The sequence below is a fragment of the Stigmatopora argus genome, chromosome 18 (assembly GCF_051989625.1).
Source record: "Stigmatopora argus isolate UIUO_Sarg chromosome 18, RoL_Sarg_1.0, whole genome shotgun sequence".
NCBI classification, from domain to species: domain Eukaryota; kingdom Metazoa; phylum Chordata; class Actinopteri; order Syngnathiformes; family Syngnathidae; genus Stigmatopora; species Stigmatopora argus.
This window is the reverse complement of record NC_135404.1, coordinates 11,199,768-11,216,832: the sequence shown is the minus strand read 5'-3', so window position 1 is coordinate 11,216,832 and position 17,065 is coordinate 11,199,768. Positions and strand designations below refer to the sequence as shown.

Below are 17,065 nucleotides of genomic sequence, written 5' to 3'. Positions count from 1 at the left end.
CCTCCTACCTTTTCCTGTCGCTTTTCAAAACATCCATTCGTCAAACGTGGATTAAAAATTGGGTTTCCATTGGCATAATCTTGTCACATTTATATGATTCATCAATTAGTAAAGTACTCATCATTGTCATTCGACGTAATTAATTAAGATTGGGTAATTCCACTGCTTGCAGCTCCCATTAAACAATAAATTAAGGCTATTAACCGTTCCCCGTCCGTCCCGGTGCGCAAGGAGTTGGCTGGGGGGTGAGGCTTTCGGTTCGGGTCGAGTCGGGTCGGGTCGGGTAGGAGGTGGCTGGCTCCCCATTGGTTGCTGCTGGTGTTTGTGTTTGGTTTGGGGGTGATCCTCTGGCTAATAGAGGTGCGGGTAATACCAGAAAATCCGGTTTCTATATTGAGCGGCGACGTGACGGGGTGCGAATGGGTTGACAGTGCATGCATTAGATTTAACAAGTAGCTTTGGTATCCTGTCTCAATGGGGGGTGGCTGGGAGGAAGGGGGATGGGAAGGTACCTCCCGTGCGTTCATATCTGAGTGTAGAGGTGCGGGGCTTTTGGGGGGGCTGGGGCCGGGGGCTGTGGTCCGGGGTCGGGGCCAGGGCCGGACTCGACTTAAAAGCATATAAGCATTTAAATACGGCGATTAACTGGATGCACGTGAACGTGTCCGATGAGAGAGCTCATTAATTAACGTTTGCAAATGCGACCAATTCGTAAATGGACACTCAGTCCTATAGATCTGCTGTATAGGACCCACTTATTGCATCTTATTTGCATATTCATTAGCTATAAAGACACTCAAAATAACTATCTATCCACCCATCTGCATATACGTATGTGTGTGTTTGACTGTGTATATGCGGGTGGAGTTTATTTATGCATGTAAACATCCTTGTAAATATGTCTGTATATAGTCATTATATAAATATACACTGTTATATTGTATATATAAACACATTGTGTATATATAATCTCTATATATTTATATATCACATTTAAAATACAGTTGTTTTCAAATTGTTTCTTTTACACCCTACACTTGTTTGTCAATTTCACATAAATATTGGCCAGCATTTTGTCATTTTGAGAGCAAACAAAAATGTCACCTTTGAACTGAAAAAGAATGTCGCTCCATTTTACAGACAAATCTATTTCAATTTAACGTATAACAAATGAAACATCATTTGTAAATTATGTATTTATCTTCTCCCAGATGCACGCATGCACTAAGTAGCGCTTAAAATACCCACTATTGATTTCTTACAGTAAGTCATCTTTACCCATAGTAGAATTTTCATTACAATGCCATATGAAATTAAAAAAAAAAAAAAAAAGTATTTCTGCAGCTTTAACCCAGCCTCCTCATCTGCAAAAGTGCAAAATCCCAGCCAAGACTTGAAATGGGCTTGTTTAAAGTAACTCCCTTCTAACCTGCATAACGCCTTAACCAGATTATTCTGCACAAAGACTGATAGCGCCACTCGCTCACATGCATTATGGTCCAATTTAAACCTGATTCTGTAATGTCGAGGGGAGGTGGGGGGGGCATAGTAATGCGGGCTGATAATGCTATTGAAATATATTCAAGGGGGCCTCTCGCTGGGTCTCAAGGTGCATGACACTGTATTGAGCTCAGAGATATCCAGACTCTCCATGCATATCTCTGATGGGCTTTTGACTGACATGACGGGCGTAGAGGATTGCCGTTTGGACAATGGGGGTTGCTATATGTGCTCTATGTGTACGTGTATGTGTGTGTGTGTGTGTGTGTGTGTATTTGCTCGGAGGTGAGTTTTGGCTGGGCTTGGAGAAAAGGGGGGAGGGTTGACAGGGGGGTATACCTTTTGTTGCCTCCCCCTCGGAGATTTAGCAAGCTGTATGCCTCGCTCCAGGCCTCGGCCAAGGGGGTAGATATGATTTCCAGTTGGCCATACTGGGGAAAAAAAGAATGAAGGGCTGTGTGTGTGTGTGTGTGCATGTGTGTGTGTGTGTGTGTGTGTGTCGGAGAGAAGGGCTCAGTTCGCTGAAAGCATACACACTCATTCCTACCGCTCTCTCCGTCTCCTAAAAACATCTAATCGAGTGTATGGGAAGGGAAAAAAAATGGATCCCACCCCTGAAAAAGCTGGCCATCCATCAATTGCTCTGAAGCCTCTTATTTAGATCCACATGGTGTCTGCTCGAATATCGACGCGCTTGACAAGGTGATGGAATGATGGTCACGTACCGACGCCGCAAAACCCCCCACCAGCCCCCCAGTTTGATAAAACCCCGTAATGATATTAGACGGGCATTTTGATTCTTGACGGCGGCAAAAAAGCCTTTTGTTTCTGCCCCCACGATTCCACTTTTCTTTCTTACCGTTTCTGCGTGGTGAGCCCTGAGCATTGGCCGTATGTGTGTGTGTGTTGTGTGTATGTTTGCGAACTTTTTGCCCGCAGTAGCACAGGTGTGCAGTATTATGGAGGGGCGTGGCTTAGCTTGTCATTGAACAGGTGTGTTACTTCCCAGACAGTCGTTTTGTTTACATGACCGCGTATGTGCGAGAGTGTGCGTGTGTGACCTACTGAGACGCACACGTACAAAGAAAAGCTTTTTGTAGCGCGTCCTCGCGTACAGCTGCGCACACACACATGCACACACACGTGCACACACACGTGCACACACACACACACACACACACGCAGACGCTCACCCGAAGTGGCGCAGGCTCTTTGAAAAAGTAATAAACCGTAATCGCAATGTTTCTGTAGAAGTAGATAACCTCTCCACCACCTCGCCCGTTTTTTTTCTTCTTTTTTTTCTTCTTCCCTCAGCCATTCTTTCTTTTGTGGACTCCCACACTCCCTTGGACGCACAAGCCAGGCAGGCTCGCCGGCTTCTTCTCTGCCTGGGCCGTGTTTGCGATGCACTTTGATTCGCCGTTGCCCCACGGCGGATGGAAATGTGTTTCCAATGGTCTTGACCCCGTTGTTTCTTATCGCTGGAATTTTGGAGGTGTCGCGCCCCTTTAACCGCAGGATTTGGGCGGAGAGTCGGCTAATGGGAACGGGAAAAAAAAATGTCAGATCGTTGAAATGGTGAAAATTTGAAAACGCTTTTCAGAGTGGGAATCTTGACTTGTGGCCATCTCATGAATAGAAAAAGGAAAAAAGTGAGTTTTGGGCTGATGTACTCCAGAACAGTAGGTGGCGATATTGCTTCAATGGCTATATGAGTGAAGGGGGCGGAGCTAATGATGACGTTAGTTCTCATGGCCTGTGTATGAGAAAAAAATGTCTTCACGTAGCAACCTTAATGACGACAGAGGAAGCAGCAAAAGGGTTATGGCAGGAGTCCAGATTTGGGGGTGCTGCCCCCTGCAGATTGGGAATGCATACTACATCATCGATTGGTCGTCTTGTTACCATCAATGGCAGCCAATAAGTTCACTCATGACATACTCTAACATATGTGTCAAAGTGGAGAAGAAGGAGTACCCGGAGAAAACCCAGAACCCACCAGGCAGGGATTGAACTCTCAATCTTTGAACGGCGAGGCAGATGTGCTAACCACTTATCCACCGTGCCGCGCCGCCTAAATTCTAAGTACTTAGTCGTGTGTGCAAATGTCTCTGTGGTCCATGTAAAAAAAAGAGTTTGTTTTTAGGTTAAAAGATCGAAGAAGACAGAAAGCCTGGGGGAGGGAGGGAGGGAGGGAGGGAGGGGGAGAATAGTCAAACCAAAGAGGGCGAGAAGAGACTGAATGTTTCCACCTGGTTGATAATCCAGTCGGATTACAATCGCCTGGCGGCGAGGGCCGCCGCCGCCGCCGTCGTCGTCTACTCGTCGCCGTCCAAAGCGAGAGAGGGTGACGGCCAGCCAAAGCGAGAGAGCGGGAGGTGTGCAAATGGGAGATGACTCGGCCGGGGACGAGCGTCGCAGACAGACCGGGCTGAACTGGACTGCGCCCGGGGCGCGGGGGCCGCGCGAGACCACCCCCCGTGGGGAGGAGACAGCTGGTGGAGGCCGCGGCCAGCTGAGCTGCCATTGGATGCGGCAAACTGTCAACTCACTTCTCTTCAAACATACTGTACGTATTTGTTTGGGAGTTTTTTTTGGGGGGGGCAGAATTATGCGGGAAATGCTTAACTTTCTGCGGGAATCGAGTATGAGCTGGCGCTTATTTCAATTTGGAGCGGTGGGCTTATCTGCCGCGTGCTCCTTTTTTGGTGCTATACAAATTTTTCCCGTTAAATCCCAGCACACGACTCCCGGTCGCCATGGCGATCACCAAGCGTGAGCACCTCAAAGAGTCACCGACGGAATTCCGTACGGAGCCAAACTCTCGTCGAGGTCAAATTCTTGAGCCGTTTCAAGGCCCGTTTGCTCGCGGGACGGCGAGACTTTTTGTCCGGCCTCCAAGTGGAGGCTTATTGTGGAAGGGTGCTCCATTTCAACATCTCGAGCTTGCGGACTCGCGTCGCCATCTGACCATTTGGCACGTGAAGGGAAAGCGGCAGGCCCGTTCCTCTTTTGCCACATGCTCCATCTCCTTCCTCCTCCTCCTCCTTCCCCTCCTCTTCTGCTTCTTCCCTCTTTCACTTCCCCTCGGACTCCTCCACGTTCAAGTGGTCCTTCTCCCTCTTCCTCCTTCGCCTCCTTCGGCTCTCTTTTCTTCTCTCCAACTCCGCAAACACGCGTCCATCGTTTCCTGGGGCGTCGCTCGGCACTCCTTTTTTTCGCTCTCCGTTGCAAATCGGTTCCTCTTGTCGTCCACGCGGCCTCATTTTCTTCTTCTCTTTCCATTTCTCGCGTCGTGGACACTTGTGGAATGTCACGTAAGCAAAATGCTCAGATCACATCTATCAGAATTTTTTTATTTTGACAATTATGCGGCGAGGAGCATTTTTAGTTCCAATCAGGTTATTTCTTCCACTATACGGAGCGAAGCGTCCATTAGTAGCAATTTTTTTTAACAAGTTGGGACTAGAAGAACTATACTAAAATACTTCAGGTTGAATTGGAAGAGATGTCTTTTCCGCACAAATAATCTATTCTTGGCTGAAATGAAAAAAGGAGAAAAAAATGAAGAAAATACTGTGAGCATGCACTGTAGTTGTAGATAGAAAATAAATACATGATATGATTCCAGAATTGTCAGTTCAAGAGTCGCGCTCGCATATTGTTGCATGTGAAATAATTGCGTAATATGTAAAAAAAGCTCATTCAATGTGATCAATTGGTGTGCGTGTGTGTATATATGTGTATATATATATATAATGTATATATGTATATATATATGTAATATATATATAATGTATATATGTAATATATATGTATATATATGTTATATATATGTATATATATGTTTTATATATATATATATATATATATATATATATATATATATATATATATATATAAAGTGTGTATATGTATGGATGTATGTGTATACATAAATACATATAGTCGCTTATAGCCCTTAATCCCTTGTTTAATTTACTGCCATTGAAATCATATCCATTCAACTGGGGAATCTGCCATTGATATTTCACTGCCATTGACGCTGATAGACATCCAGTCCAATTTGACAGGAGGGTTGTCAATTTCAAAAACCCAATCTGAGCTCATTCTCCTTCTATTGGATAACCAAAGATTTAGGACAAAGCCCTTGTATACATCTCCAATTCCGGAATTCACCCTCTATTTCAAAATCAAAGTCCCCAAAACATCCTACGCTTAAAAACCGTAATCATAGTCTACTTAAAAACACACACACACACACACACACGATCCAGCATGTTTTTATGTTGTAAGACGAGGGCGCACTCTCTTTCTCTTTCTCTCTCTCTCTTTCTCTGATATGAAAGTATGACGATCAGTGAAAAGATTTGCGCTGGGGTGTGTGTACTTGCCGTGCGCGTGTGTGTTTGCAGACACTGCTATTTTACGGCCTCTTGTCTTTGTCGCGGCGGTCAAGGCAATTCCCCCGCTCCCCCCCGCTCGTTCTTTGTGACCGAGAGACGACATTACTTTGCGTGGGGGAGTGCTATGATGTCACACTCTTCATCTCCGGCTCGAAAAAGCACACACACACACACACACAAACACACACGCTTACACACACCACAAAGCGATCACCTTATCACGGTCCGTCGACACCTGAGCCGACTACGGCTCTTTACCCGTCTCGGGGTCACGTTCGGGGCCCGACTCGGGGTCGCCGGAGTGGTGGACTCGTTTGATGCTTTCTTTTTTTTCTTCCCTCGTCTTCCGCCGCTCTCCTTCCTTCATTCATTTTCGCCGTCGTTTGCCCCATTCATATTATAATGGCTTCCATTCAGGCTAGTCTATGTCCAGTTTGTTTTGCTGTCAGGGATCCCGATGGATAAGAGTGGGGGGGCGGCAAGGGGGTTGGTTCATCTGGAGGTGAGGATGAAAACGCTTCCCCCATCTTCATACTTGTACTGTCATGCGCTTGGAACAGATTGCTATGACAGACAGGTAGATATTAAAAAAAGTCATACGTAGATGTGCGTGTGTGTTTGAGTGTGTGTGTGTATGTGAATGTGTGTGCATGTGTGCATTAGTGTTAGGGAGTTTGAAATAGAGAGAAGCAGCTGTGTGGAACAGCATGGATCGTTACACAGTGACACACATGAAAGCATTAAGTATATTCAGGAGCCTTTGTTGAATATACATGCAACCGTGTGTGTGTGTGTCGGTGTGTGTGTGTGTGTGTCGGTGTGTGTGTGTCGGTGTGTGTGTGTCGGTGTGTGTGTGTCGGTGTGTGTGTGTGTGTGAGGGGGAAAAAAACAACGAGAGAGAGGGAGAGAAAAAAAAAAGATCAACAACAACAAAGATCCGTCATCAGTCATTCATGGCTAATCAGTCTCGCGGGACGCTGGCTGGCGAGGTCCTAATCCCACCGGGAAGGGGCGGGGCTCTTGCGCCCCGACGTGTGCCTGTCTCCATTTTTGCATGGGAGCTGATTAAAAGGCAAACTCTCCTCTTCCGCGCTTTTTCCCTTCGCGTCTTTGATTGCCGCTAAAACGTCTAGACTTGTTCGTCTTGTCTTTTTAATAACCGCCCACTGTCTTCCTCTCTGGTTTTGATCCGTGTTTTTGCAATGTTGGGGAGCACACGCTTGATCCGCGCACTCTCATTTTGCATATACGTATACATTTCATGTCTGTTTATGTGTTTATTTATTTAAAAACGTGTTACCGAGACAAGAATCTGCTTCATTAAAAAAAATAAAAAATATTCAAGTTTGGCCACGGCATTCAAATGAGCCTGAAAATTATTTGCGAAGATAAATATTATTTAAACATGATTTAAAAAAAAGAGGATATGCTAGATGATAAACGTGGCAAGCAGGAATGCATTTCATAAGCAACACGTCGCTTTTGCTGATGGCTGCTAAAACTTGGGGAAGTTTAACGCAGAAATTTTGTGAGGCCAAAAGAAATGTTTAAACGCCCTAAATCTGTTTAATAGGCGCTCTTAGCGAGAAAGTGAAGCGCGAGCTTAATGGCTTGCAGTGTATAGGAGAGGCCATTATCGCAGTATGGGGGGGGGGAGAAATATATAAAGGACATTACTTCAAATGAGCTTATATGACCAAAAGTGCATTTTCGATTGTTTGTCAAATGGTGCCTTTTGGTGTTTTTTCGTATCTTTTTCAATTGTTTCTTTATATGCCCGAGCATCAACAACTTGATGAATCGTTAGCGTAAAGCAGGGGTGTCAGACTCGGGTTGGTTCGCGGGCAGCGTTTCATGGGGGCAGGACCATTTTAGATATAATATTTAGATTTTTTATTTTTATAAATGGATTAAAAGAACTGGATTAAAAGCCCTGAATATTCAGTTTTTTATAGATCTAAAACAATGTTTATTTGAGCTTTTTTAAAATATATTTTTAGATTTTACAAAATGATTTTTTGAATTAAAAACACAGAAAAAATGGATTAAAAAATGAAAATTATTGATTTAAAAGGGGGAAAATCAGGAAATTTAATATACATCATATTTAGATTTTTTTAATAAATGGATTAAAAGAACTGGATTAAAAGACCTGAATATTCTGTTTTTTATAGATCTAAAACAATGTTTATTTGAGCTTTTTTAAATATATTTTTAGATTTTACAAAATGATTTTTGAACTAAAAACCCAGAAAAAAATGGAGAAAAAAATGACATTATTGATTTAAAAAGGGAAAAATCAGGAAATATAATATACTACATCTATAATCTTCATTTTAATATGATCCTAAAACAGAAAGTCAGCACTCATGATTGACTTTCCCGGGCCACACAAAATGATGCGGTGGGCCAGATTTGGCCCCCGGGCCGCCACTTTGACACATGTGGCGTAAAGGGACTTTGAGATGAAGTTTGTTCTGTGGCGCGTCGAAAGAATTTGAAACAAAACAATATCGTGCTATAAATTGCTGCCTGTCATCGCTTCGTATTTTTTTATTTCTTTATTTTTTAAGGCCATGCCGCCATTGTGGTTCTCAAGTGTGCCCACTTTTGTAGCTAAGGTTGATTGCGCCGAGCTTTGAGAGCGCGTTTTTGCTTTTTTGTTAAATATGTGCATATTTTTGGCCTTTAAATCGCAATCATCCAAATCTTTGAATTAACTCCTGCAAAGATGACAAACGTTCATTAATCGGACTCAAACCGTCAAGGTCTCCACTTTCAACTTTAATGAGGATTTGAGCCCAATTCCAGTCGGATGTGTGATCATAATACGCGCATTTTGACTACAAATATTGAAACATCTCGCCCGGATTGAAAGTGCTGTTAAATTGTTAATGTGCCATTCCTTTGATGATCTCCGGCCCCCTCCGTCCACTTCCTCCTTATTTTATTTTGGCGGGGGGATTTTTCTCCAATTCTTACCGTACGTCTCTCCAATCCCCCCTGTTTTTTCTTCCCGCGTAAATACCAGCCAAACGAAGGAAGACGAGGAGTCGAGGGGAAAGCCGAGCTGAAATAAGGTCACGCTAGGTTATTCTCATCTCTCTCTCTTCATCACGGCGAGTACCTCCCACCCAACCTCCCTCCCTCCCTCCCTCCCTCCCTCCCTCCCTCACCCGTCTTGTTGCGCTCTCTCGTCTGCCGATTCGCCGTCTCGTTTAGTCCCCGACGCACCCACCCGCCGTCGACACCTGCGCGTCGAGAGTCTAATTTAAGTAAAGTGCTTCTCCAGGAAGCGCGAGCCCTCCACTCGCGATGGCGGAGGTGGCTACGGCGCCTCGTGGTTAAGCATGGGCGCGCGTCAACCCGATCCGACGACGCGTCGCGACCGCCACGGATGTTCGCTCGCCCTCCTAACGTGGATGCGATTCCGCCTCGCCGTCGTTGACCTTCGCCGACGCGCCGGGACGTCTTGCCCGAGGGCACTCGAGCGGAGTGGTGTTTGTACTCGTGTCCCTCGCCAACCGTTACGCAGTGTTTTGTTTGTAACGCTTAAGCGCTGTGGGGTTAGAGAAAGGAGCGGGACGAAAGTATTGCGACAGATCTTTTTATTATTCAGCCAGGGGGAATAAGGGGGAGTGGTTGGCATGTGTCTGTCTCGCAATTTTGGGGTCGTGGGTTCGATCCCAGGGTGGCCCCCGTGCATGTTCTTTTTCCGGGTACAGTGGTACCTCGACATACGATCTTAATCTGTTCCGGGACTGAATTCGTATGTCGAGCTTTTCGTAACTCGAGCGAACATTTCCCATTGAAATGAACTCAAAACAAATGAATTGGTTCCAACCCTCTGAAAAAACACCAAAAACAGGATATTGGATTGGAAAAAAAATGTTTTATTTCTTCTAATTCGCCATCTATTAACAAAGTAACACATAACTAGTGGTTTAATAGTAATAAAATGTAATTAATAGGTAAAATTGGGCGGATTTCGCCAACGGTTGGGGTTTCATCGTGACCTGTGATTGGCTGGCACAAAAAAGGCGGGCTCCATACGTTGTGGATGTTTTTCTTCTGAGGGAACTCGAGTCTTAGACGAGGTCAGCACAGGGAATGTTTGTCCCACCTGCCGCCGCGACGCCTCGTTATTGTGTGTGTTTGAAAGTGTCACTGAAAAATTGGGCGAAAACATTCCCGCGTGATGTTTGTACAAAAAAAAAAGAGAATTATAGCAATTAGAGCGATATTTTCACAGCGACTTGCAAGCTTTTTCAAGCTGTAATTGTAATGAGGAACACATGTTGAGGAATAGCACAGCCGTAATCCAGCACCGGAGGACACGGCTTTAAATAGGGGATTGGCCACTCATTAACTTGAGACGTGTCAACAAGTGCGGCGACCGCTCTCGGCGACGCCGGGCCTCCAGGTGCCTCTCGTCTCGTCCAACACTGCAAGAACGTTGGCGTTGGCGTGGGCGTGGGCGTGCGTGGTGGAGAAGGAGCAGAATTCCCAGAGCGTGCTTCCACACGTGCGTAAATTGCAGTATTGACTATTGCCACCTTTTTGAAGTCATGGTAACCGGTCTGAATCAAGTTTCAAACTGGTCAATTTGTCTTCCTCGTTTCATACGGATTTTCTAAAATAAAATAAAAGCAAAAAACAGCGATGCAGGTTGAAGCTCTATTCTGGATTTGGATCATTATTGCAGCAAATATTTTGTTTTTTGATGAAAACAAAAAAAGTTATTGGATATAGTTGCAAAATAATACTTAGTATTTCGTTCTCCACTGTCAGATTTATGATTTTTTTTTTTAGGATACAAAATACATTTGATTGGACTTTTGTTCCTGGCAATGGCAGCAAAGAGATGAATGGAATTAGCTTTTCTTGTTATGACATATGATGATAAATAACACCTTTAGTGGATAAAAAAAAGTGTACACACCCCTCTTCCTCATTCATAAAACTAAAGAATTTATGTGCAAATCTTTTTTTTTAATTTGGGCATTTTGCCAATGTAAAAAAAATCAATTGTTTTGTGCTAACACACACACACACACACACACATGAAAAAAAGTGGGACTTGTAGTCTGGAAAATACGACACTTATAAATCACATTATTTGTGGGAAAAGTTTCAACATGATTTATTTTGCTTTCTTTCTCTTTTTTATCTAGGTGAAAAACCTAAGGGTGTGTAAACTTTTTTTTTTCTTTCCCCCTCCACTTTGGTTCTAAGTAATTGTGTGTGACATCCCCACCAAATCTGTGGTTAAAAAATGGCAACTTTATCTTTCTTCTTCATATTATGACGGAGCATTTTCTCCCTCACCTTTGTCATCAGAGGACATTTTTTTGTTCAAAACCAGCCTTTCCTGTTCATTTCACCCGGCCGCCACGTCTGTTTTTTTTATGATGGATTCTTGGCTTTGTAGCCTGGCCGGGTGCTCCCAGACAACCGGCGATATTTCCTGTAGCTGAGCTTCATGTCGAGGCGGCGAGATCGCAGTAGTTGCCTTGTGTGTGTATGCTCGTGTGTGTGTGTGTGTGTGTGTGTGTGTGTGTGTGTGTGTGTGTGTGTGTGTGGCGTGACTCCGGTCCGCAATCTGGGAGTCGGGCTTTGAGCTGCTGTTCATAGTCTGCTGATTTATGCGGCTCGCAGGGAAATCTCTCATTTGTTGCTCTTTCATCTCATTTTTTCCCCTCCTGCATTCTCCTCCATCCTCCCTCTTTCTCTCTCTCGTTTTCTCCCCCTCTCTCTCTCTCTCTCTCTCTCTCTCACCCGTAATGTGATTCTGCGCAGCCGCTCGTCCCAGATGACACGCCGCACTCTCCCCTCTTTTTTTTTTTTTTCTCTCTCTCTGGCTTCCTCCAACGTGAATGAGTCAAGAGAAATGCCTGATGAATAATAAGATAGAGCAGAAAGAGAAAACGCGATCCGGATGACGTCGAGCAAAAGAACTCCTTTCGCTCTCCCCCCCCCCCCTGAACGTATTCTTTGTAAGCGCTTTTATTGACACGCCTAATGTGTTTGCGTCCCCTTGGCGTGTACGTCCGTGCATGTGTGTGTACGTGTGTGTGTGTACGTGTGTGTGTGTGTGTGTGTGTGTGTGTATGTGCGTCTTGGAGTCTTTCGCGACCGCCTTGTTTGAGTAGCCCTGTCACTTGTGCAAGTCGGCGGTGTCAAAACAGATCAGAAAGGTCTGGCTTGACTCCTGTCACTAAATACACACGCACGCACGACGTCAGACGTATACACACGCACATATACACACACACACATATACACGCACGTACACACACGCCGCCCGAGGGCTCGATGCCAGGGCCCTTGGTGGTTGGAGGCTTATGAAAGGGTCGGATTGGAGAGACGTTGCCAAGTGTACGGCAACAGGCGTAGCCGCCAAACTAACGAGAGTCAGAACCTCTGACACACACACACACCTCACTTTCAGGAGTGTGTGTGTGTGTGTGTGTATGATAGAGTGAGAGAGAGCGCTCTATGTTAGCGTCTACTCAGAGAAGTTTGTGGATTTAGAGAATGGGACAATAGGACACTGGAGCATCAGGGGAAATGGATTATTTAACAAGTGTGTGTGTGTGTGTGTGTGTGTGTGTGTGTAAGTGTGTGTAAGTGTGTGAGCATGTGGATTCTCAGACGGTAGTCGTGTGTGTGTGAGTGTGTCAGAAAAGATTATTTTTGGTTTTAAATTCAGTTCATTGTAATTAGACGGTAAAGCGTGTTTCATTTTCTTTGACTTTTGATTCGTCGGTCAGTTTTTTTTAAACATCTATTATGTATTATCTATTATCTTAAAAGGGAGCTACGTCTTAATTTGACACTTAAGACATTTAAGTCTTTAGAGTATGTAACTATTCGCCAGTAGTTAAAAAAATCATTGTTGAATAAAAAAAGATGTGATTTTAAATAAGCGATCATTTGATACAATGCTGATAATAACTAAATTCTGGAATATACATTGATTGCAGGTCAAAGTTTTTGTTTAAAAATTAATTTCAGGAATATGTTCAATTCATTTCAGCATGCATAGTTGTTGACAGGTTGTTTTTAAGTGAGAACGAGAATGCTAGTTTGTCTTGTTGTGCCCTGCGATTGGCTGGGCTAGGCTCCAGCACCCCCGAAACCCTTGGAAAATTGATTGGTTCAATTAAATGAATATCAGCCTTAATAAGTCTACATGCATTTATATTTTTCACGACTGTAAAAGAATCGGATTCCTCTGATAAGGCCTTGTCGAGTTAGCGTTGAAAGTATGCGTACGTACGTCTGCTGTAGCTTGAAGTTATGTCGATGTTTTACAAGAAATTCCCTTGAGAAGAGAAGCCGATATGCCTTATCAGTCATTTACGCATTCTGTCCTCCTCTTCCGTGCTTCTCCTCCCCGGAAGAGTGAGAAACCTTGGGACCATTGGGCCCGCTATCTTTCATCTGCCCGTTAGCTTTCACCTTCGATCTTTGCTCCGACGCGCACAAACACGGGGGTTAGTATTTTTTTTTTCCTCTCCGCGTAGCTCCCTTTTTTTGTTTTATGTCGCTGCAAGCAACATTCTGCACATTTTTTTTTACGCCGGGAGTTTCAAATAAGCGCGAAAGGAATTGTTAGCATCCAAAAATAAGACGCTAACCTTGGCGGCTTTTCAGCGTTTGACATGTTCATCGGATTTTGCATTTGAAGTATTCATCTTTTTTGCTGTTAAACTGACAGCCTGCCCTCATTGAACCGCGATTAATTAAAATCGGCAGACTTAAAAGAGACGAGGCCGCTAAGTACAATGCGCTAAAAAGTTTTCGGAGCAACCTTTTGGGGGACGCTTCAGAAAAATGTGTTTTGGCATTGACATGCTACTTTAATAAAGTGGTTGGGAATGACAAGTTAGCCATGTTGAAGTCAAATAAACATACCTGTCAACCTCTGCCGATAACTGCCCTTATAAATGATTATGATTCCCCTTACAAACCCCCCAAAAACCTTCCAAACACCGTACGACGAGTCGTACGGTGTTTGGAAGGTTTTTGGGGGGTTTGTAAGGGGAATCATAATCATTTATAAGGGCAGTTATCGGCAGAGGTTGACAGGTATGAATAAAAGAGAAAAATGAAAATTCAAACAGTATTATTTGACGGTATGTGCGTATTTGAGCGTAAAAAGAAAAACAAAAAAAAACGGTCTATCTCACATGCATTCAATGTTCAGTTTTACCAAATGTATGTTATTTTGTCGGCAAAATTCAGTTATTTTGCAAATTTAGTGGACTTTTTTTTTAAATATGCGAAGCGGTAGAACATTTAGATGTTTACCGTCAAGAATAAATCGATAAATTAAAGTGTCAGTGCAGCTGAAGGAATGAATGTCAGCTGAAAACTTTTTTCATGGTTTGTTTTGAAAGTTTTTTGTTTTGTTTTAATGTATATTTGCCGTTCAACGTCAGGAACAAAGTAGGGCTAATTTTTTTCATTATTTTTTTATTTATTGGGCGTCCGCTAACCGGTTCTCGCGTGGCGTTCGTCATTCTGTGTTCGGGTTCAGAGCTTTTGGGAGGATGTAACGTTGACAGATGGAAAGGGAATGCTGGGATGGGGATAAAACAAAAGCGGAAATGGAGGGCAGGAAGAGAAAGGAGGAGGGAGGGAGGGATGGAGGGATGGAGGGAGGGAATAAAATAAAAAACAAATGGACAGAAATAAGGTTTACGTTAGCGGATGATTTTCCATATCGACGGGCAAATATGATTTTCAGCCCAACTCGCCAACATAAAACAGACCGAGCGGGAAAGAGGGGAAAAACGGACGCAGATAAAAAGATGGAGACTTAGCGTTCCGGGGGGGGGATGAGGGGGCGGAGCCAGGACTCCGGAACAGCTGTGGGAAGAAAGGCCCGCAGTGGAATGCTCAACAATTCAACTCCAAAAGCGCCGATCAATATCACTAAGTGTTTGAAATAAAGCGCCCGATCGACTTCTCGCCTCAACGTCAACTTTTACGCGGGCGGACGTTTTAAAGGCGGCCGTTAAGTTAAAAGCGGCGAGCGGCGCCGACTTCTTCCCGGTTGTTTGTCATACGTGATGAGGTACAGACAGACCAGCGAGTCTGTCATTTTGTCCAATTGGGTGACTGTGGGGGAGTGTGTGAGTGTGTGTATGTGTGTGTTTTTGTGTGTGTGCGCGCCCGCAATGCCAAAGGGCCTTGTGAAAGCAGCCCGAGACGGACTGGATATGAGCTGTGTTTTATTATGACTGGCTGAAAGGCCGCTGATCTACGGTTGTACAAGTGTGGTTTGCTGCGTAAAGGGGGGGGGGAGGGGGGGGGCGGGGGGGTGCAAAAGGGGGGCAACGCCAACCGAAAAGGCTCCCAAAATATTTCAACACGGCCAGTGGAAATAGAACAGAGAGCGAGGAAAAAGAAAATAGACGGTTTTAAGAAGGGAAAGTTTGGGCCCAATTCCTTGTTGTTGTCGTCGTCGTCTTGTGAGAATTGTGCTCCGGGTCCGATGAATAATTCATTTCATTAATTTTCGTCATTATCTCCGTCACGGCACCTCTAAAAAAAACAGAGAATTGGAATGAAACAAAGTGAGACGCCATTTCAAAAGTGGCTGGAAAAAGGAGGAGGTTTGCTTTGGTCCAGAAAATAGAATTTCATGTGGATTCAAAAGTATTGGGACACTCCGTTTAAAGAGAACATGTGGTAGCAATTTTGTAGTCCACAACAACAGATCCATAAATGCTATATACAATATTCACCCGGCTGTCCCATTTGATAATTTGGGTTTTCTTAGTGAAAATGTAAATCTATTTTAAAAATAAAAGAATATTTACTTCCGCCATATTAAGTCATTCTTCACCGGTTTTCCCTTTTTATTATTATTTTCTTGTCTATTGTTGCTCCGATGCTGTGTTTCATTATAAATAACCTTTTTGTTGTTGTTTGTTATCAAAATATTTGACTCTAACACTGACAAAAAAAGGAGATGCAAATCCCGTTTCCCTTTTTTTTCCAATTTGGGAATAAATCCTCACCCCAACTTCCCACGTCAATTGACATCGGCAATTGACTTTGCGCCGCTTTCCGACCCAATTAAAGAGCGTAACGCACGCACACATGACATCGCGCACGCCATCGCGCACGGACGACTCGGAGCGGAATCCTTCCAATCTCTCGGCGTGTACGTCTATGATGATATTTTCAACGAGTCCCTCCGCTGAGCCTCTCCAAGAGAATTGGCTGAGCGAGCGCTAACGGCTAAGCTCTGTTTAGTTTGGCTCGTTTGAACGTACCCGCACTTATCGGGCCGCTCTCATTTGCTAGAACAACCCCAACAGTTGTCGGGGGAAGGAAGAAACAAATCCGCGGGGAGTCAGGTAATTAGTCACTGGATGGGGAGACGGAGCCGGCGCGCCGCGCCGGGCTGGGTCGTTACCCGTAAACACCGCCTCGCCGAGACAATTACGACAACCGTTTGCGTCGCGTACCGCCGGGATTGCTTCACCTTCAGCACATACTGCGTATACTAGCACAGTCATAATTGGCTACTACAGCTCTATCATTTTTTATTTATTTTTTCTTACTTGCCTATACCTCTACATACGAGCAGCTCTACCTATGAGATGCTCAAGATATGAGGAAAATTTCGAGCAAATAATTCGCTCTAGACACGAGAAAAATTTTAAGATGCGAGAAAACCAGGTGGCCATGACATAAGAGGCTGTTTATCATTGTAGCGCACTCTTTTTTTTTGCCGCTTCTCTTTCGTGTATAACTACTATATCTAAGAGAACTGAACGATTTATTCAGACGAGTTTCAACCAGGAAACGCACAACGCGCATGCGCGGACAAAAAGAGGGCTTTTTGGGTCATGAAGTACTATTCACCATTTAATGAACTATATATTGGTCCTGCGATGGGTTAGCCACCAATTCGGGGCTCCAGCACCCCCTATCACAATAAGGTTTTGTTTTTATGATAACGTGGCATCCTCTTAACTATGGAAAATGACTGCGCGACCTCCTTTTGCAATATGCCGCGCTTCATTTTCATCGATGTCATCCTACTTTAGTGCAAAAAAAAAACCCCTCAGCAAATTGGCATTGTGTTTTAGCGCTCGCTCCGTTTCGGGAAGAACAATAAAGTTTACAATGAAGCA

At 44.2% G+C, this 17,065-nt stretch overlaps 1 protein-coding gene across 3 annotated transcripts in view; it reads left to right on the top strand.

Moving 5' to 3' along the window:
- The window catches only part of bahcc1b (BAH domain and coiled-coil containing 1b), an 82,114-nt gene that overhangs the window by 12,441 nt on the left and 52,608 nt on the right, over positions 1 to 17,065 (top strand). The gene's annotated exons all lie outside the window — the stretch shown is intronic.